The sequence below is a fragment of the Chinchilla lanigera genome, unplaced genomic scaffold (assembly GCF_000276665.1).
Source record: "Chinchilla lanigera isolate Chin_1 unplaced genomic scaffold, ChiLan1.0 scaffold00003, whole genome shotgun sequence".
NCBI classification, from domain to species: domain Eukaryota; kingdom Metazoa; phylum Chordata; class Mammalia; order Rodentia; family Chinchillidae; genus Chinchilla; species Chinchilla lanigera.
In genome coordinates, this window is record NW_004955404.1 from 41,586,314 (window position 1) to 41,600,672 (window position 14,359).

The following is a 14,359-nucleotide window of genomic DNA, read 5'->3' on the forward strand; positions in this document are numbered from 1 at the left end:
ATTTATTTTGAAACCTAAGAATTGCAATGTATAACCAAAAAAGGCAATGGGAGACCACCAGCTTCTCCACCAATGCAGACTTTTCATTTTCTCCTAAAGTCTTGCTGATCATGGGAGTGTGTTATATATTCTTAACAGCATGAAATAATCAACAGTCCTGTATTAGAGAAAGATCAAGTTCAGTAGGCAGGAAAATGTTCTGATAGATTTAAAAATATAGTTGTGAAATTTGGGCCTTTAAGTCCCTTTGTATTTTTTTTATACAAAAGTCATTGTTAAAAGATGCAATACTCTGGATAACCAACTACTCAAAAAACCTTCCCCTATATAAATATCCTTGGTAAACTTCATTACACATGCATTTCCTAAGTTTAAAATTAGAGAAAAAATTCATATTAAGGAAGAGCAATGATTTTAAGTAGCCATTTTCTTTTTTCTTACATTTAGATTTCTTTAAAATTGGATTTTAAAACAGGAAATTTTGTCACTTGTGACAACTAAATAAACCTGAAAGGGCATTTATGATATATAAGTCCCAAATGGGAAGAGCAACAGCACAAGATCTCACTCATACAGAATCTAAAGCACTCAAACTCTTTGAAGCAGAGTAGAAACCTGGTAGCTAGGGGCTCAAGTATATACAGTTGGTGTTTGACAGGTAAATATTGTCAAATAAAAAAAAAACCTGGTGAAATAATATAAATATAATAAGTTGCACTTCCTGTAGTGCTCTCCAGTTTACTTCAGGTACTTCTGTCATGAAAGCTCTTCTAATAGTCAAATCCTCCACTCTAGTTTAGCACTCTGTTAAACAAAGACCGTCTGGGATAATGCTCCCTACTGTAACAAAGATAGACATATCAGCATCCTAGAAGATCTACAAATATTCTATTGGATTTCTTTCCTCAGGGAGAAGATTTTAATTACATACTCTGATTTAAGTAATAATTTATTTCTAAAACAGTACGTGTTACGGCTTGTGTTTAGATGTTACCCCAAAGCCTCATGCAGTCATAGGTGGCACTTTCACAGAGGTGGCTGGATCTAGTGTGTGTGCAATACTGGAACCGGTTCATGGAACAATGCTGGGGTGAAGGACAATAGGGTGTCCTCAGATGTGAATGCTCCCCACCTTAAGGACAGTGGATAAGCTACAAGGGATAGAAAGAGCTATTGTCATTCCTCGATGCTTTGCAACCTTCTGCCCACTATAAACTGTTTCTTCTCTGCAACACCTATCTGATACGCCAACCTGTCTTAGAGCTGGCCAATTATAGACTGAAATCTGTACAAATTGTGAGCTAAATAAACCTTTCATCCTTTAACTTTAGGTGTTCGATATTTTATCTCAGCAATGAGAGAAAAATAACTAAGACAGAGGACATAATCCAAGTAGAAATAGTATGCCTTTATTGTTAACTAGTGTCAAGTGATAATTTTTATAACTAGAAATTAAGTGCTGATGAAAAATATCCTTACCCCTGAGTTCACATCTAAAATGTACTTAAACTATAAACATGCCAATAGATTTTTCACAAAGTGATAATGTGTCTCTATGAGGTGTTGTGAGTTTTTGTAGCCCCTCCCCCTTCCACTACAAGTTGTTGTAAATGTTTTCTGGCAGATGAATTAGTCCTTTGCAAACAAGTGTGAATTTAGATAAGTCAGACAAAGTATATTTACTCGGAGCAGATCAGAAAGAAGTTAAAAACAAGCTTCCACTGTAAATTGGTTCTCCAAAGCTCAGGAAAGATTTGGAGGTTACATGGAGTCTTGTCTGTGTGTGCTCAGGGAAGCACTATAACTGAGGGACTCAAAAAGCACAGAATTACAGATTATATCCCGAAAGACACTTGGCAAGCTGAGTTCACAATCACACAGTATCAAGTTCAGAGAGGAAGAAGTTGATCCAAATACTTTTGTTTATCTGAGAATATTGAATTCTGGGATGTGGTATATTCCCAAATGACCAGTGACAATAGTCTTGAAGAACTCTGACCCCACCATTCTAGGCACACCAGAAAATTTCTAAACCTTCACCCGCCCCAGCACAGACTCCTATCTTCATTGCTATTGACCACTAACAAATCCAACTATCTAAATGCAGGATGACCAAAAATTGTATACATTTTCATTAAGTTTTATAAGGTACAGTGGACCCTTGACTTATGAACTCAGTTCATTTGTGAGGACTGGTTATAAGTCAAGTTAGTAGTAAGGCAAGACTATTTTTCCCACAAGAAATAATATAGATACCCATAGTGGTTTCTGAATCTCCCAAAGCCTGTCTTAACTAAACTTTTTGTAATAAAATGTTTGTATAATGTGTGCAATTTATCAAAAGCACCAATAATTTCCTAATGTAGTCATCAAAAAGTTATAAAACATGTCTAGTTTACCAGAAACAACAATTTCATACCATATTCACCATTCAAATTGACATCTGTGGCTTGCAGGAAGGGAGGATGAAATGGAAGATGATTAATGTTTGGACGGAAAATCCTCTTCCCTAATAACATCAGGAATCTGGATCTATGATGTCCTTTCTCTCTTTGAGAAAGCCTGAAGCCCACTAAGACCTGCTGGCTAAGTTTCAACATTTACAGAACTAAATCTGGTTTAAAACTGTGTATTTGTCTCTTCTTTAACATTTTCTTTAACACTGTTCTTTACAATTGTGAATGCTTTCTTTACCTTCCCTTTCTGCTTTAGCTTCTTTTCACTCTTTGGAGCTGTTTTGATAGAGCTTATAGAAACCACTGACCAAATTCACATGCACAAAAATACACATTTGGATTCAGAATGACACTGACATACATTATGTATGTTTTTCTTGGATTGTGAGTTTTTACTTACAACCACACAAGTGGTCAGCATTTATGTTGAACACAAGACTTTGGTCATAAATTAAACTGAGAATTCTGGTTGAAACTGAAGTTGTTCATGTGTCAGTCCAGCTATGGCTCAAGGATCCACTGTAATATAACAGGAAACATAAAAAAGACAATTTAACAAATTTATTCAATAATTTTTCTGTACATGATATATCTTAAAACACTCAGTGATGCTTGAGACAGTTCATAAACAAAGTACTAGCAAAGTGATGCTCAGGATAAGCTGTTAAGTGGTTAATAACAATCATTGCCTGTGTGCTTTCTCAAGCCTTGTTCTTAGCAGGTACCACAACCCCTTTTCATGGAACTCATGCCAACCATAAGCCTATGAAAGTCCCATACCCTGCTCAAAATCATCCAGTCTGGTATCAGCACCAGAACAGTCCCTCTCAGGTTTGTCCTGAAATAAACTATGGAGAATTAACTAATAGTCAATTTGTAATACCCACCTGTGCTGAATCAGTGTGGTTCTGGGTGCGGAAGGCCCAAAGGAGGATGGTTGCCAACAGCATAATAGGAGAACTGAGGGGGAACATGGTGTGTTGTTTATTCTCCTGGAGAAGTTTGTCATGCTGGTTTTCTGGATATGAACTTGGCTGCTATCATCTGAGTAGCTCAGGTCCTTCTGTCACTGAGGATGGCTGCAGTTCTCTTCAGAGGATTTCTAGTCCTTACTTTGAGCTTCATTTCCTGGATCTAGTGCAGATTCCTTAGCCTACTGGCATAGATCCTTCTTCCCATTGGCAGACTTTCTGGTTTCAGTCACTGTCCTTTGAGACTTCTCAGCACAGATCCTTGATACAGACTTGCATGAGATATTGTTGGGGGCTGTAGGCCTCCAATTGGACTCATGTGGGACATTGCCCTGGGATCCAGGCCATCAGCTGGATTTTCTGGGTGTCTAGTGTATGGACAGATATCCCACATTCTTTTGCACTCGACTCTTTGGGTGAATACTATAAAATGATCCTATAAATTATGTGTCCTCTATTAAATTGTTTCCCTTGTAAACCATGACTGAAACATAAACCTATCCTGGTGAGCTCATATCTTTGGGGTTTTTTCCCCATATTATGGTGGCTTGTATGGGACAAAGTTTCCCTATCTCTTCCTTTTGTGACCCTGCCCCTTCTCTCTCTTTTGCTTTTCTTCTGTTTTGTTCTGTTCTGTTCTCTTCCCTTCCTTTTTTCTCTTCTCATCTCTTTTTTCTTCTCTCTCTCTCTCTCTCTCTCTCTCTCTCTCTCTCTGTCTGTCTCTGTCTCTGTCTCTCTCTCTCTACCCCCTTCTGTTCCTCCTCATCTTTCTCATGAGCTCCAGGAGGTTATTTGCCATTCCCTGCTAACCTTTCACTCAACACCATATACTTCATTATTCAGCCCAGGACAGATAAGATTTGTCCCTGCCTTCCCCAAGCTTCCAGAATGTTTGGCTCCATCTCAGACCCTAGGAGGGTCCCCAGGGCCAGGCTTTGTGGTAGACTTCCCCAGAAATTGGAGCAGGAGAACTCACCCAATTTTATCAGATGAATCTTCTCTGATGTACCCAGACAACATCCACAAGAGAATCTCCAGGTCCTTACTCCTTTCTGAGGAATGCCCCAACACAAGGCTAAGGAATCCTGCCCACTCAAGGTATAATCAGTCATTATGAGTCCCAAATTTCTAAAACTCCAGCAGATAATCCTTTGGGTTGCTTTCTAAAATATATTTTGCTCTTTGGTTTAAAAGGGAGCACAATAACAAAGGCCTAAATATGACATAACTAATTTCAAAATTCTTCTTGATCTTGATAAGTACCTGTAGAGAAATAGCAAGTGTGAGGAGGTCTCTTAGGCCTAAACATTTTTTGCTCTCTGCTCACTTCTCTCACTCTGCCAAACTTGCTCTGCCTACCACATACTCCTGCTGCACGAAAAACCTGCACTTAGCACATGGACTCTGACCCTGACCCAGTTGATTATTCTCCACCATTCTACTTTCCTCTCCCATACCTCTTGAGCAGCTATTGTATCCCAGGTGCAGATACAGCCCAGGAAGCTGGAGAAGAAGCCTGACCCTCTGTCTTGGTTACTTTTCTCTCATTGCTGAGACAAAATACCTGACACTCAGAATTAAGGAAGGTTTATTTAGCTCACAGTTTATTGGGGTTTCAGTCCATAGTCGGCTGGCTCCAAGGCAGAGTGGCACATGACAGAGGGCAATAGTTCATGGGAGTGGAACAGCAAAGCAACAAGAGCAAAAGGGAGGAGCGGCAGAGAAAGCAAGCATCTTTCCTTCCTTTATATTGTAAGCAGATTACCCCCACCCAGGGGGCTTTTAGTACTCACATAATCTCCCTGCCCTCCTCTTGGACAGGCTCAGCATTAATACAAAGTAAGCACCCTGGCTCCCTGCTGAGTCACACAGTTAACCTCTAAACTTCTCAAATTGACACAATAAACAACATCCCAGAAGGGTAAAGGGATGTCCTTTTCACTGAATATGCAGAACTGCTGAGATATTTAGCCAAACCTCTAGACTTCCCTAGTTGAAACAATATATCAACCATAACACCCTCCATTCCTCCCTCTCCTCCTTACAATCCCTGCCAGTTATTCATATTTTTGCAGCCCCTGCCACTTCTACAATCTTTCCATTATCAGCAAAAGTAAAAATTTAAAAAATGAAAATTCTAGGCCTGGGAAACAAAAATTTATAAATGAATTTGGATCCAATTTGAGTTGGTATTTTTGTTTAACTGATATGCTTTAAACATTTCTTGTGGTCTAAGATTACAATTACAGGGTTTAGTTTGTTCTTCTGCTGCTTCAGTAGATATAAAATACTTTTTGAGGCCACTTGGAATTTTGGCAGCAAACCACCAAAACAATGCAACAACCCAAGATTACTAAAAACACAAACAAACAAACAAACAAAAAACAAGTAAAACAGACCAAAAAGCATTTTTGCTTTAAAATGCAAACAGCAGCAGCAAAATTTGTTATAAAAATATGCCCTAGCTTTAGTTTATGAGGAATCTGCACTCTGATTTCCAAAATGGTGGGAGTCTACACTCCCACTAATAGTGGCCAAGGGTTGCTTTTTCTGCACAACCACGTTAGCTTTAGTTATTCGTTGATTTCTTGATAATAGCCATTCTTTCTGAAGTGAAATAGAATCCTATTATTTTAACTTACATTTCTTGAATGACCAGTGATGTCGAATATTTTTCATATATTTATTTGCTGTTTGTACTGCTTTATCTGAGAAATGTGTATTTATTTCATATACCCATTCTTGGATTCAGTCTTTAAATTTGAAAGGTATGATTCTATTGGAGTTCTTTATATATTCCTGATGCTAGTTGTCAGAAGCACAGCTGAAAAATGTTTTCCCACTCTGGGGGTTGTGTCTTTATGCTGTTAATGATTTCTTTTGCTATGCAAAAGGTTTAAAAAATAAACTAGAAGTACATTTGACCCAGGTTTTCCCTTTCTTAGTATCTTCCCAAAAGAATTAAAATCATCAAGTATGTATGCACAGTCATGTTTATAGAAGTACAATTTGTAATAGCTAAGTCTTGGAAACACCCTTGTGCACATCAACCAATGAATGCATAAGGAAGATGTGGCTTTTCATACAATGAAGTACTACTCAGCCATAAAGAATAAACTTCAGGTGTTTCTAGGTAAATGGATTCACCTGGTGACCATGAGCTAAAGTGAAATAAATCAGATGCACATATGTAAATATAACATTATTTCTATGTTATGTGAAACCAAACTGTAAATAAGAAATAAAATGTATAACAGATAGTTTGAAATAGGAAGAAAATATTCAAATGGAAGGGGGAACTAGCAAGGGGAAGGAGGGAAGGAATGAAGAGAAAAAAATAAAAATGATAAAAGAAGGAAAAAGTGGAAATAAAGCTTTTGCAAACAAGGAGGGGAAGAGAATTAAATGGAGGGGAAGGGAATAGGGAAAAAATAAGAATGAAAATAATTATGTACAAGTGCAAATTCCCTATGATGAATGTGAATATATATGTATACATATAAAATGTACCAATAAAATTTATTTTAAAAAGAAAAATGCAAAAAGCATAAAGAATATAAAAAAACTTTAAGCATAGAGATGTCTATTTTTCTAATTTGATGTGAGAAGATGTTGTATGATAAGATTTGCCCTACCATGACAGGAAAAAAAAGAAAAAAATGAAAGTAGGGTAGTGGTAAATGTTAGAAAGTTTCAAGTATGTCAGAAAGAGTTTGTGGTGGATGCTATATATAGATAATAACATGCCTGCTCTTCTTGGTTTAACTAAGCCCTGTCTGTTCCTTCTAAAAGTTATAATGAGAACATCACTATTTTTATGCTAAAATGTTTTAATGCCTTGGAACACAAGTGTTGCCTACAAAGTTTTATAATTATTATCTCTTAATATTCTACAGGAATTCAACTTCTAAAATAAACATGATTGGTTAAAAAAACACTATTCCTTGGTTATATTCTATATTTCAAGGTGCGTAATATCTAGATAAGATAATAAGATTAAACCTACTGCTCCCACCGCAACACTGATATAACTTATATCCTTGATGTTCAACAACCAAAGTTAAGAGAACAAAGTTAAAAAGGTTAATTGGGCTAAGATAACAACCAGTATTTTAGCCATTTAAGTTCAACATGACTCAGAACATGAGGGGGGCTGCTTTTTACAGCATCTTACAACTGTGCTGTGTCCTCCAATCTCCTGAGTAGGGTGATTGTTGGATCCCAGAGGACAGTAGTCAACCACACTAACAATGTACTAAAAATTAAAGTCACTGGAGAGAATTATCCCTCAGGCATCTCCAGGAAGCCACATACATGGTCAAGAAAGTGTATACTGAGGAGAGGCTGAGAGGCTTTACACATAGTTCTAAAAGTAAGGTTCTTCTGGCCTTATATAGAGTAAATAACTGACCTTAGTAGATAGCGAGTGGTTAGTTTTGATTATCATGGGTATTTTTTATAATTTCCTCTTAACACTCAGAAGAAATGTGTAACGTAAGAGACATAAAAGTAATATAAATTTAGAAAAGACATAAAAATTTGCTTCAATCACCGATCTCTGATAAAAGTCTCTAGACACACCTGAGATGGAGACAGCTATGTAGCAGTTTGAGCAAGAATTAAAATTAATCAATTGGCTTTCCATACTTACTATTGAGTCTGTCCCAGGCCTAGGTCCCTTCTCTGGAGATGGGTAGCAGGTTAATGGTAAGTGAACCTCTATGAAACACTGGTTTCAGCTGAGGATTGTAGGGGACTGTGAGGCCATGACACCTCAAAGAGCAAGAAAAAGACACAGCTAAGGATGCCTGGCTCCAACACCAATAAACTAGACAGAGACTGCAGCTGCAAGCATTTCAGTCCATTGTAACTGTCATTCTGAAGATAAGACAGTTCTCCTAACTGACAAAATTCACTTCTTGGGAAAGTCTTTGTACTGACTCCCAAGGTCCTGTTCAATTTCCTGCACTTTTCTCAGTATCCCCTTGCTTTGTTTGAAAATCAGTTAAATATGGGCTCTTCAGAAAAGTTCTTTGCTTCAAATTCCAGAGAATCTCAAATTCTGTTACAGGGTTTTGATTCTCCTGGAGCCCTAAAATAGAAACAAAAACTTGTCTCTTTTATTAAAGCTTTTACTGTCCACTCATTCAGGGGATTGAGGGCCTAATCAGTCCACAGTACACTTGTAAACAGTTCTAACAGCCAGCTGGTTAAAATCATTATTCCAGTCCCTTAGGAACAATGTCTGGATGTGGTTCTTTCCCCTGCTCTGTCTTTCCATTCTGATGATCATAGTTTAATCATGCATTCTTTAGCCTCTTACAGCTCTGCAGAAGATAAACATTGAGGTTCAGGAAATACAGCAAACACACCCAGACCTCCTGCAGAGATCATGGGATTTATGAAAGTCCAATATTGTATCTTGGATTGCTCCATTTATAGTGCTTCTCTCCTCTTTTACTCACCTATTATTGACATCCCTAATCAGTTTCCAAGATTTCTCACCACACTTTCATACATAGTAGCTGAAAACCACCTCAACATGATCTTCCTTCTTTGTCCAGACAAGATCCCAACAACCACAGCTCCTAACCAGTAGGAAGTAACTAAAGAAGAGATGCAATACCCATTTTTCCTATCTAACTGAAGAGTTTGGAATGAGGGACTCTGATCCCTGCCATCTTAGGCTGACCAGAGTCCACTCTAAACCTCCTCCCATACCAGCACAGATCCATGTACTTATTCAGCCCTGCTATTAATAACATTACCTTTTGTGTTTTCTCAAACCTTCTTCTTGGTATGAAGCCACAGCCCCCTTTCCCTGAACTTCCCTTCCCCATGACCCTATAAAAGACCCCACAGCCTTTAAGAGAAGGTCTGGTCTCATCTCAGTGGCACAGCCATCCCGCTCAAGTTAGTTATAAAACCAGTCCTGTTGGGCTAATATTTTTCTTTCTTTTTTTTTTTTTTTCTAACAAGGATGAGCTGGTAAAGAAATACAAAGAAAATCATAAACCTCCAGGAATCTTTTTCTGGAGGTAGTAATTTAAGGATGGCTATCTTTATTATAAGAATATGTTTCAAAGAAAAATATTGATTATAAGTTTGATATTCTCTAAAATTATACCGTAGCACTACACTTCTAATTATATATAACTATTTAAAATGTCTTCAAGTACAGGCTTGTGATGGTGGATGTCATTATATTATAGTATAAGTCAAAATGATCTCCACTGCTACATTCAACAGAAAATATTAATGATCCTGGCAAGCTAGCAGGTAAGGGAAATGTTATCAGAAAACTCATCTTTTGTAGGATGGTAATCTAGGGGATGTAATCAGGAATTCATCAGGAAGTTACCCATTTATGAACGTGTTTATAAACTTTTGAGATCCTTAAAGCTAAAATGTGTTTTATGCTTATTTGTTTTCTTTCCTTTCCAGAATGACACTTTTAAACACCTCTTTTGCTGAACATTTTATGTTTTCCATATTAAGAATGATGGTGTTTTCACATATCCCAGACCAGTTGTGTGGCACAAAAAATAATCCATAGAAGTGAATACAACATAGTATCATGGGTGTAAAAAAATACATTCAGAATACTTAAAAGTTTCTTCCTTAGCAAAATTTGTAGGGTATAAGTAATCTCTTAGATAACAATATAATTTAATTTCAAATGAAATTAGTTTGAAAAATAAGGAATAGAAATACAGAAATATACAAAATATGTTCAACTGAGGTTTTAAAGCTACATTAAGATTGTCTAGTAATAAAAACAAAAAAAATGGAGTGCTTTTTTATTTTGCACTACAAAATTTTCATGTTAAATTGTGCAAATGTTTACATGAGACATTCTATAATAAATATGACATCATGAGACATGAAATCACATCATTTCTCATAGATATTTTAATAAAAATCATTCCCTTACCTAATCCTTTCTCTTCAATGCCCTTTAATTTGCAATTAGAATTGACTGTCTGTTTCCTGAATTCTCATAGTATGTAAACGATGCAATTATCACCCCAACTAGACATCTTTATTTTTCTTTGATTGTGTCATTGACAAAAGCCTAATAGAGCTAAACCTTCAAAAATTTTTAATAGTTAACCATTTGTAAGAAGTGACACCTTTTATGTTAGCAAGACACCAGAAAATGTCTGTATAAGAAATGTCAGAATGAAATACAGCAAAGCTGACTTCATACTGAGAATCTTTATAGCAGAGTGCATAAGTCTTCTCACATGTGGCCTGTTATCCTAGTGTGAAGATCATAAAGGAAGGAATTGCTAAAGGATGCATCCAGCTGATTCTCTATTTTATCTTTATATTTATGAGAAGAAGATAAAGGGCAGTGTTCAATCTAGCAAGATCAGAGTTTATGGCTCCTGTTGGATTCTAGTCTTGAACTTGTGCAATACAAGTTGTCTTCCTAACTATTAAAATGTGTAGATGAACAATTTAACCCTTCTGTAATGAAAATATATTTTCAATGGAATTTATAAAAGCATCAGAAGTAATTGGTCTTTTCTCTCTATTTTTTATGGTATGAAATTATAATTCACATGTAACAAATGGAAAATAAAAGTGAACTTCTGAATTTAATAGAAAAATAAAGGTACGGTAATTAAAACATCTGAATAAAGAACAGAAACATACTGTAAAAACATCTTCAGTAGAAACATTGAACATTTACTTGATTCAGGAACAGTATCATTTAACACGGATTTATTCAGAAAACTTTTGGTGTTTAGTAAAATTTTTCATTTTTGTTTTGGCAATGGTAGTGTCAAACTTACTATATATAAATAAAAATAAGATCTCAGAATGCATAGCTCTATTTTCTTTCATTACAGTATACTTGGGGATATGCATAAAAGGAACTAATGTATGCTTTGTACTCATTTGCATATTTTCATTTACTCACATTGTATTCTCATACAGCAACATTAAAGGTATATACATGTATCATTATGCACAGCTTTCATATTTTTAATGCTATATATTCTAATTTATTTATGAATTCTTAAAACCAAAAATGTAATGGGCTGTTTTAATAGTTATTATTTTAATGATTATTAGTGATTACACAAGCATGTAGTACAGGTCAATATTTTAAAGTTTATATTCACTTATAGCGACACTTGGTAAATAACATGATCCTCATATTACCTTTGATAGAGTTTACACTATCCCACTCTGCTGAAATGTACATGCACGTAGTCTAAAATACAACTATTCAAATGTGTTAACAAACAGGCTTTCATATGTGTTTAAAATGTCAACAGTTAGTTTTCAATATTAAGAGACTGTATATAATTTACAATAGGAAATTCAATAAGTTGTTTGTTTGAAATGATTAATTCCTGAATTAATTTTTCTAAAACTTTATGTAGTTTTTCTTTTACTTTGCTAAAATTATACTTGAATATTGGTGAAAAATGAAGTTTATAAAAGCATTGTGAATGCAACAGTGACTGTAACACTCAAAGGAAATCTTTCTAGAATATTAACTGTCAACTCTATTATACTCAGTGCATCATAAAAACCTGACAAGGTCAGTCAAACTTACTTTCAAAGTATCTAGAATTGATGACATATGCATCAATAATTGATTTCAGGGAATTTCATGTTTTAGAAGAAAGCTGTAGATTCCAGTTAGACTAAATATTGTTCATACGATTTAAAGCCTTGGCAATCAAGTGAAACAAACTCTGCCCATTTTGATTTCTGTTTGTTTTTTTCACAAAAAAGCAGTGAGTGGCTAGGAGTGCTATCATTAAGTGAAGACAGGACCTGGATCCTTATACTTTAGTTTACAATTCAACTTAACATGTCAGATTGGAAAAATAAAACAAAATTTAAAACTGTACATATTTCCTTATACATTTATGGCAATACCGTGAAGTATATAGGTCACTATGTTGTACATAGTCATTCTTCCTTAAATATGTGTTCTAAGAGATATATCTTTGTATACAAATAAAAATAAATTCACTGTTAATGTTTTTATCAAATTGGAGAACAGTTCAATATCCTCATATATTATTTTAGTAGCTTATTATATAGTAACTTATTTTTAGGATAATGATGAATTTATGTTACATATTTAGCAAAATGTATAAAAATTATATGCACTACTTAAAATCTAAACACTTCTCTAGTGGATTTTCAACTCAAGTATGCTCTTCTATATTGCTTGACATTATAAAAATATTTCTTAACAAACAATACCTCAGGCATATAAAATCAACCTGAAAAATAAAACTAAAAATTCAGCATTCCTTATAAGTAAATACATTTTATTAGTAATGGGAAGATATTTTGATTTTAAACATGAGCAAAATACACAGCAAATGTCACCCTTCAATCAAAATTTAAAAAAAAGGATCCTACATAATTATTTAAACAGGCATTATTTTGGTTATATTTCCTTCTAATAATAAACATGTAATATTATTGTTTACAATTTTAGGTCTTTAATCATTACTTGTCAATAGACATAAAATAAGAGTTGTGTTAAATATTTTTCTTGGTGAAATTTAAAAACTTTTAAATTATCCTCAGAGATTTTCTTAGAATAAACGTTACATATCTGAAAGCATTGCTACAGAAGTATTTCTATTTATCTCATTTGAACACTATACAAATGACAAAAAAAGGAAATTGCAGAAATGCAAGCAAAGTAACAATTTTCAGATTTAATCTTGGAATGTTTATTGCAAAATATTAGATTCATCCCTTTGCTTTTCCCAAACGTTATCATTGCCCACCTGAGAAAACTTCCTAGGATTGTAAATGACTGACATGATGATAGAGTTTTAATTATTTTCCATCCACTGTGATATCTCATCCAATATATCAGTAATACATCTTTTTATGGATCTTTAAATCACAACTCAGCTAACTATAAATATTGGTAGCATTATTTTATTTCATCTGCCCGGTCACTTCTGGAAGAGACTACTAGTTTCTATGTGTGAAGGCACTGAGAAGGAAAGGCTAAGCATTTTGGTAAGTGGCATTACTATAGCAACACAAGCAGAGATAGAGGAAATTTTCTCTGTCTCCACAGCTCCTTGCCATGCCTCCTTTATTTCTATCAGTTTTTACTCACTTTTATTTCACCATCAGTCCTTCACATTTTTTTAAGAAAACAAGAAGTGAAGATCAAAAAAATTGGGAATGAGAAAATGAAATGAAATAAGATGCCATAACCCTCTTCCATAAGTACACGTCACATTTTCACTTCCATGTCAGTTTCTTTAAAGAATGGTGTATGTATTACAGGATTGTAAAGTGATGTGAGTTTTAAAAGGCCCAATGGAAATAATAAAAATAAGGAAGTTTGGCTCTACCAGTGATGAAAGGGTGTATGAAACAGACAATCTGAAAGAGAGGGGCGCAACCCAGTTCAATATTCTTTCAAGAAAACACAGGAAGAGATTGATAAATCTTCCAATTTTCAAAGGGAGCCATAAATCTCAATTTGTGAGCAAAATTTGATTTTTAATTTCACTGGAGCTGAAAATTAGAACCAACTCACATCTTTTGATCTAGTCTCACTCCTACCAGACTCTTCTCTAACTCTTGATAATCTGGATTTTCCAACCCATATTCCACAGCCGTAGGACCTGTCAATGACTATTGTGTTATCTTCTAAATACATATCAATCTGCATCTTAATTAATTCTTCACTTGGCAGTTTAAAAGTGCCCATATGCATATTTATTAGAGACCTCCTCCACTTAGCTTTCTATCTGTCTCTAATTTCTACATTATCAATCCCACTGAGGACCACACTCACTTCAGGTATCAACTATTTCACCCATAATTTCAAACCTTAAGCATTTAGTCCTTTTCGGAATTTATAGGAATATTCATATTCTTCATATTCCTGCATCCAGACATTTAAAAGTGTTAATTCCC